The sequence below is a fragment of the Sphaerodactylus townsendi genome, linkage group LG03, assembly GCF_021028975.2.
Source record: "Sphaerodactylus townsendi isolate TG3544 linkage group LG03, MPM_Stown_v2.3, whole genome shotgun sequence".
NCBI lineage: Eukaryota > Metazoa > Chordata > Lepidosauria > Squamata > Sphaerodactylidae > Sphaerodactylus > Sphaerodactylus townsendi.
Window position 1 is genome coordinate 23,882,072 of NC_059427.1, and position 7,545 is coordinate 23,889,616.

The 7,545-nt window shown below is 42.9% G+C and overlaps 1 protein-coding gene across 1 annotated transcript in view; it reads right to left on the minus strand.

The window, feature by feature from the left end:
• The window catches only part of ARIH2 (ariadne RBR E3 ubiquitin protein ligase 2), a 48,368-nt gene extending 42,161 nt beyond the window's left edge, over nucleotides 1–6,207 (minus strand). Inside the window, exons 1-2 of the mRNA XM_048490033.1 lie at nucleotides 6,025–6,207; nucleotides 1,068–1,147 (exon numbers count right to left, since the gene is read on the minus strand). The gene's annotated coding sequence lies outside the window, so the exon portion shown is untranslated. The remainder of the gene's footprint in view (nucleotides 1–1,067; nucleotides 1,148–6,024) is intronic.
• Between the last annotated feature and the right edge of the window lie 1,338 nt (nucleotides 6,208–7,545).

Below are 7,545 nucleotides of genomic sequence, written 5' to 3' on the forward strand. Positions count from 1 at the left end.
TTGTATGCAGTCCCTGGTCTAATCCTCAATTTCCTACAAAGTGGTAAGGACAATTTTAAAAATAAATAAATTAGTTCATGGGGGGTGGGGGAACAGAACAAGGCGGGCACTAGAACACCTTGAACTACAACTAGACTAGAAGAGTAGTCTACTATAAATTAGGTCCAGGAAGAAGTGGCAGATGAATTTACAACTGTATTTAGATCTTTTGGTGGAAAAAGGAATAGCCTCAGATAGAGGTACCCAGAGGAGGGCCTCTGAAAATAATCATAATGATTATGCCACTACTTAGAATTTTCTAGTCTTGGTAAGTCTCACAGTGGTCACCCAAGGGAGGGACCCCTGTCTAGGGAGCTTCCTCCTCTAAGATATAAAAAGGAAGCTGGTATTCTACCAGGTTGCCAATGGCGGCTTTAAGGGTTAAAGATTTGTCTGAACAATCCACAGAGACAGCCCCACATAGAGTTAGTAATTTAATGAACAGCTCACCAAATGTGTGTTAGATGAAGGCCAATTTTTTACTTTTGAGGATAAGAAAAAAACAGAGTTCAATCACCCAATAGAAACAGCATCAGGGCAGGAGCCCCCCAATCTGTGTTGGCAGTTGGTGTGTCAGCCAACTAACTCTGGAATGGAAGCACAATCTGCCCTAGATAGGAGGGAATGCAACCCCATCCATGCCAGGTCATCCTCCCAACACCACAACGGACCAGCCGGACAGCCATCAACATCCCTGCTTAGTCCCACTACATTACAGTTGACCAGATGACATGTCCTGCTGACTGACTTATAGTGTACAATCTGCCCTGAGTCTCAATGAGAAAGTTAGACTACGAATAAAGCAAAGAAATACCACCCACTGATGCCCTTTCCTCCTCCAAAATTTACTGAAAAGTCCCCCTGTAGCATCCTAGTTTTATTTTTCCTGCATCTTCTACTGCCAGTTTACCATCTAATCAACTTTCCCACTTCATCTTACCAAGAAAGTAATCTTTCTTGGCCAGAACTGTGGCTGTGTTACTAACGACACTAAATAAACACTGTGCAGTAACTGTGACATCTCATACCTTCAAAGTATGCAACTCAAGTTCTCATGACCTTCGTGAGAGGCACTTTCACCCGTCTCAGAAACAGGAAGCAAAACAAGCTGAAAAGACAACAGTTCAAGCAAAGCTGAAAAGGATATTCAAGTTTAATCCAATTTAGAAGAGAGGCTGAAAGGCAGACAAATCATAAAACGATCACTTGCGTACAAATCAAGAACTCGGAAGACAGAAAGTATGAAAGTTAACCACCTTTCTCTTTCACCTCCATAAAGATTTCAAAGCACAAAGACATTTAAAAATTTTAAATCTCATTACTCAGTGACTGCTTCAGATGATGCATTATATATGTTGTTCACCAAGAACATATAGCAAGTCACGGCTTCAGCCAGCAGCAGCCTCTATCTTTTTACCAACAAGGCTAGAAAATCACTAATGTTATAAAGGAGCATACAAATTTGTGGTACAGCATTTATAGTCTGCTTTTCTCAAAAGGAATCAAATACATCTAATAGATTTAGGCCTTCTTGAACCAATCATTAGGAGACTTTATGCAGAAGGGACTTAGCTCAGATTAAAGACAAGACCCGACTTTAGCAAAAAAAATTTTTTAATAATGCCAGCACTTAATTTTCAAAGTGATTTTTGTTATAAAGAATTTTTCTTATACATATGACAAAAATGCTTATTTACAAAGTACCACAACTATTAAGGAATAACTAATGAGATCCTCAGGATATAGATAAGCAAGTATACAATACACAACTAGTGAAATACACAGGCTGTAGATCAGTGGTTCTCAACCTTCCTAATAAAGTGGTTCTCAACCCTTTAATACAGTTCCTCATATTGTAGTGACTCCCAACCCTAACATTTATCCATTTTACAGATGGAGAACACTGATGCAGAGAGTCTTAGGTGACCCCTGTGAAAGGGTCGTTCAACCCCCAAAGGAGTCGCGACCCACAGGTTGAGAACCGCAGCTGTAGATCATGCAGATGAACGAGTATGATCAAAAGGGCATGGAACATTCAGGGATTTCCAAATAAATTTTGCTAAGATGTGCAATAAGTTTAACCATCACAGTGACTCAGGGGAATTGTACATCCAAACACATGTCTGGCAATTGTCATCCCAGAATATAATTTTTTTAAAAACACCAAAACTTCAAAAAATTGCTGTATTGCACTTTTTTTTTAAATTACTGCTTTTGGCAGATTGATAAAATGCCATGACTTAAAAAACAAAAAAATTATTAGCCACAAGTGCTCAGATAAGCAGCAAGACAGGATAAAAATTCCCGTGCTGCGTATAAATAAAATTAGATCCACTGTTATTTATTCGCTTTACATTCCATGTTTGGACCTGTAACATTTTATGTTGAACACAATACAACTACCCAATTAATGAGAGGGCAAGAATTCTTCTATGCAGGTCAAATGCCATTGTATTTCTCTCATCCCAGTGTGCATGGCCAAGTATGACCCAGTTTCCTACCCCACGATTGAGACACCAGCATCTTCAGACTCATATGCCGTGGAGGTTTTAAGCACCTCACTAAAACTGCTGAATTACTTCTCCCTTTGAGATTCTTAACTATGCAGCATGGAAAGATCTCTCAGCACAGTAATAATTATGCAATCTCTCCCTTCATTTAATTTCTCATTTGGAGAAGAGGATTGCCTACTCCCATGCAAACCTACCTGACCACTATGATCATCTTGTGAGGTTCTGCTTCAAGTGCTCCCAGCTTATGGTTAAATGGGTGGTAACCTAAAAGCGGGCCTTCTTGGACATGGCACTGAAATTGAGAAATGCCCTCCCCAGGGATATTTGTCTGTCTCCTTCCATCACTGTCAGCAGATGACAATTTTCTGGGTTTGTCTGGAGTTCCCTCAATGATTCCTCCTTCCTACTCTATGTTTTAATAACTAGTTTTGTGTGCGTGTTTTTCATTTTTAGTTTTCATTTTCTTTGTATATGTTCTATGTTTTGCTTTGGTGGCCCCAATTAGGCAGTAAGTCAGAATATAACTTTTGTAAATAAAATAACAAGATCCGTGGTTCACTCAAAAACATCTGTCATTAGTATGAAGTCCGGCTATTACTTCAGTTAGCCTTCTCCAGCATTAGGAAATGAGGATCAGAAACCAAATACCTTGGGATTATCGACCCCATAATTGCTCCAGCAGAATTCCCTCAAATGTGTTGTATTCATGTCATTATTTGGGAGGATTCTCAACCCAGCAGTATACTTATCATTTCTTCTTTTCTTCAACTGTCAGCGACCCCCCCCCCCTTGGTTTGGTTATCTCAGGTACCTCACTAGATCTGGAAGTATGAGGCCATTCTCAGATGGGGCAATAGTACCCTGCCTCCATTGTATATCTCAGGTGCAATCTAGAGGTCATCCCCCAGAATTATTCTAATGTTTTAAAGCCTCTTGTTTAAGGTAGAATTACTGTGCATACTGTTCATAGGTTCTCCAGTTTAAGCTCCCTGATTTCAATGGACTTAGATGAGGGAATTCTGCTTTACACTTCATATATTTTGGAACAGTCCTCCTCATCGCCACTTTTCAAAGGCAAACACAAATGCTTATGGGAAGGCTGGGTGGAGACAATTGTCACAGGAAGTACATGACATGAAAACATGTGGGAGGAAGAAAGAAGGTTAATTAAATGGAAGAGCAAGTAGGTAGAACTTAACACTCTCCATCTCCTAATAAGAGAACATTATTTCAGAATCCAAGCATTTTACACCAAAGTAGAGGAATATATTGAAATAGGAGTTCATTATTATTTACTTCAAACATTTATATTCCAAATGTACTAAAACAGCAAACACAAGCTATTAGGAAATCAATTGGCCTTAAGATCATCTATTAAAAACTCACAGCAATAAAATCAATACAAATCAACACAAGAAACTTCTAATGAGAACAGCAAAATGAGATCAGATTAAAAGACAGGCAGGTTCACAGGCTTATAAGGGAGCAAGGGATCCTTTAGATATTTTTAAAACACAAATGGCTGGGAACAAGTTTAACAATCAATATTCTGAATTGTGTCCAGAGATTACATGGCAGACAGTGCAGCCAAAGAATGGCAACGAAGAAAAGAAGAATCAGTTGTTGTGTGAGAAATGTTTTTTTTTAATCTATGAAAAGTTGATGGCTCAAGAAAGAGGGTGGATCAGACAAAGGGTAGGATGCGTAAGTTGGGGCTCTGGAGAAACTCAAAGGGCTTAAGGCCAAAAGGGGATAGAGGAACAGAAATGCTAAAGAAGCCAAAAGAGACTGGGAAGTTGAAGAAAACAGTGTAATGTAAATAAATAAAATGAGCTGGAGAGCAAGAGGGCTCGCAAATACTATGTGCGGAGCCACAGAACAGAACAAAGGATGCACCACAGAAAAAGAAAGGTTGAGCAAAAAATATGCACAGGCATGGAACAAAAGAGGCTAGAAAGAAGTAGAAAAGCAAGGGAAGATGAAATGGTTGAGATCCTGGGCCAGGGATAGTGACATGAAACTTTTAAAAGAGAACAAGGAAAAGTCTGCAGTACAGCTTTTGCTGTCTCCACCAACTCACCGAGTGAGACCTCAGCACATTTTTGCAGATTTGGCTTGATTCACAGGCTTGGCAAAGACTGTCTGAATGGCAAGTAACAGGGGCCACAGAAGAAGACTATCCAGAGAGCTCAGAACAATTTGCACTGGAGCCATCAGGTTGGACAAACATTTCCTGTCAAGAATGTCTTCAGTGCTCCCCGTTGCTGACTGCACACATAGGATAGTGACCAACCCCTCCCCCCCCATCCACTCTACTCTACTCTGTGGGCAGCTGTTAATTTTCTAAGCATTAATGCCATCCTCTGTCACTACCCTGTACTTAACCGCCTGCACACCATTTTGTGTAATCTGAGTGGCTCTTACAGGAGTGTTCAACCGCAGACTATATCCCTCAAGCAGTGCCCAGTCCTCACAGCAGGTTACAACTATTGCTTTTATAACCTGTAAGACAACTTACATACTGTTGGTACTATATGCTTTTGCTTCCCATCAACCTTGTAGGTAAGTTCTGAGACAAGAAGTTACTCTCGTGCCTACAGCATGTGCTGGCACAGCCCTATCCCGTACAACAAGGAGCACAGATTCAGTGGGGCAGCTGTATTGATCTGAAGCAGCAGAAAAAAGTCCTAGTTGAGGTCCAGCAGCACCTTTAAGAACAACAAAGTTTTATGTTTAGTATAAATTTACATGTCCATGCACACTTCTTCAGTGAACCTGAAAAAAATGTGATTGCACATGAAAGTTTATACCAAGAATAAAACCTTGTTGATCTTAAAGGAGCCACTGGCCTCAACTAGGAGCACAGAATAGGAAACTGCAGCTTCAGCCCCAGTATCCTCTTCCCTTCTGGAGAAACTACCACCTCCCCTCCAACATTTACTCTCCTCCAAGAAGCTCAGTTTCCTTTACAACATTAGGTTGAAAGGGATAGTGAGCTGGCCAAGAGCGAGACAGACTCTCATTTACATACAGTGGGGTGGAACCTGACCCCATAAGTTCAGGGGAGAGGTCGTGATTCAGTAGCAGCATGCCTGACATGCACGCAGAGGGTCCCAGGTTCGATCGCCAACATCTCCATTTAGAAGCGCCAGGTAGCAGGGGATGTGAAATACCTTCACCTGAGACCTTGGAAAGATATTGACAGCCACAGAAGACCACACAGACCTCGACGGATCAAAGGTCTGACTGCCAGGCAGTCTCAGGTTTTCAGGGGTAACGGGAAGCCTCCTGCACCGCGGGGGAGAGGGGACTCCAGCCCTTCCCTCTCTCCTTCCCCACACTTTGGGGTCACACCGAGGCGCTCCCTCCCTTCTGCCCGCCTTGCCTCTCGATCACAATCGCAAGGAAGGGGGGCACCTCTTCCCTCCCCTCCCCTGTCAACAAGGGCCGGCCCCCACTCCTCCGCGCTCACCCAGGGTGCAGCCAGGACGACGCGGAGGCCTCAGCCGCCCACGACCCGGCGACGAAAGGGACTCCAACCGCGCGCTGCAGGAGAAGCGAGGAGAAGAATCAGCTCCCCCCGGACTCCTCCATCTCTAGCCGGGCCACTGTGGCCTGCGCACCGGAAGCCGTGGCCTCCTCCATGGCGTCACTTCCGCCGTCGAGATAGAAAAAAAGGAAAGGGAGCCAAGGCGATGACGAACGATGTGGGGGCAGGGGAGGAGAACCGGCGCGAACCATTTTCAGGAACGGAGGGGACGAGAATGTACTTTTAGGCTAAACTATTACGGGGGCGCGCAGAGGGGTGTGTGAGAGCGCCTCGCGCGCGCTCTCCCCCCTTAGCAAAAAATAGCTCGGCCCACAGATTAGAAAACGACGGTAGAAAATGGTGGGGAGGGGACAAGGATATTATTTCAGGTCTCCTGGCCGAGTCCATTGCAAATGTTCCTATTAAGTGGCCAAATTCTATGGGTGAAGCAGAGGTCAAGCGCCCGTGCTGTAATTATACCCGCAGCGCCCCCCAATGGCAAAGGGTGGGGGTTTTTTTAGCTCTAGCCGCTGGTGCCTTTTCATCAGGGTCAGCTACCTCCGGGGCAGCCCTGAAGATAAGTGAAAAAGTGAGGCTAAAGAAGGGTTTTCAGTACTTTTGTTAGGGGTGGCAATATTAGTCCGTTGCAGCAAACAAATAAACACAAGGCTGGCACCTTGAACATATTAGCCTTTTTAAAAAAAAAGACTGTTAACATAGTCAATATTAAAATCAACAGTAAAGTAAGATCCAATATTTGCATCTAAGAATGAAACCCACAACCGAGTTTGACGCACCGAAAAATAAACTAACAACACAGGTGTCATTTCATGCTCTGTTGTTCATTCCAGTCTTTTCTTCGAACAATTCAAACCCTCTCGTCTTACTTTTTGTTACTCTCTTGTTCCATTAAAAAGAGATTTCCATCGGCAGAGTGGAACGTCTCCTCCTTTTCCTCCCATTGCAGCCCCAAATGCTGCTCCTGGGGGAACCGAGACCACTAGGAGTGTGAGTTATGCCGCAGGAAGGAGAAATTGGCAAAAACATGCTATCCTGGCTTAATCCCGAATGCCGTTTTTGAAACAATGAGCAGCTGTCTTGTTTGACAAGTAGAGACAGCCAACAAACGTCAGCACCCTACACTCACGCACTTCACTTTTCTCTGTCTTCCTGTTGCAGATATTACTCAGGGTACTCATAACATTTGGAATCAGAACTCTGTGCCAAAGTTTGAACTTGCTTTCAGAAAGAAACTGACAATATTTTCAATGCAAATTTTTGGTTCTGACTTTGTGACTGTGGGATGTATTAATGGGATCACCTTGCTACTTTATTCTTTACTTACCTTATTTATAGTTCTTGCTGAATAACAAAACAAACATATCAGACACAAGCCATCCAGTGAAGAATATAACAGGACTAGGATTACAAAATTACAAAACAATGTAAACAGTAAACTGTCCG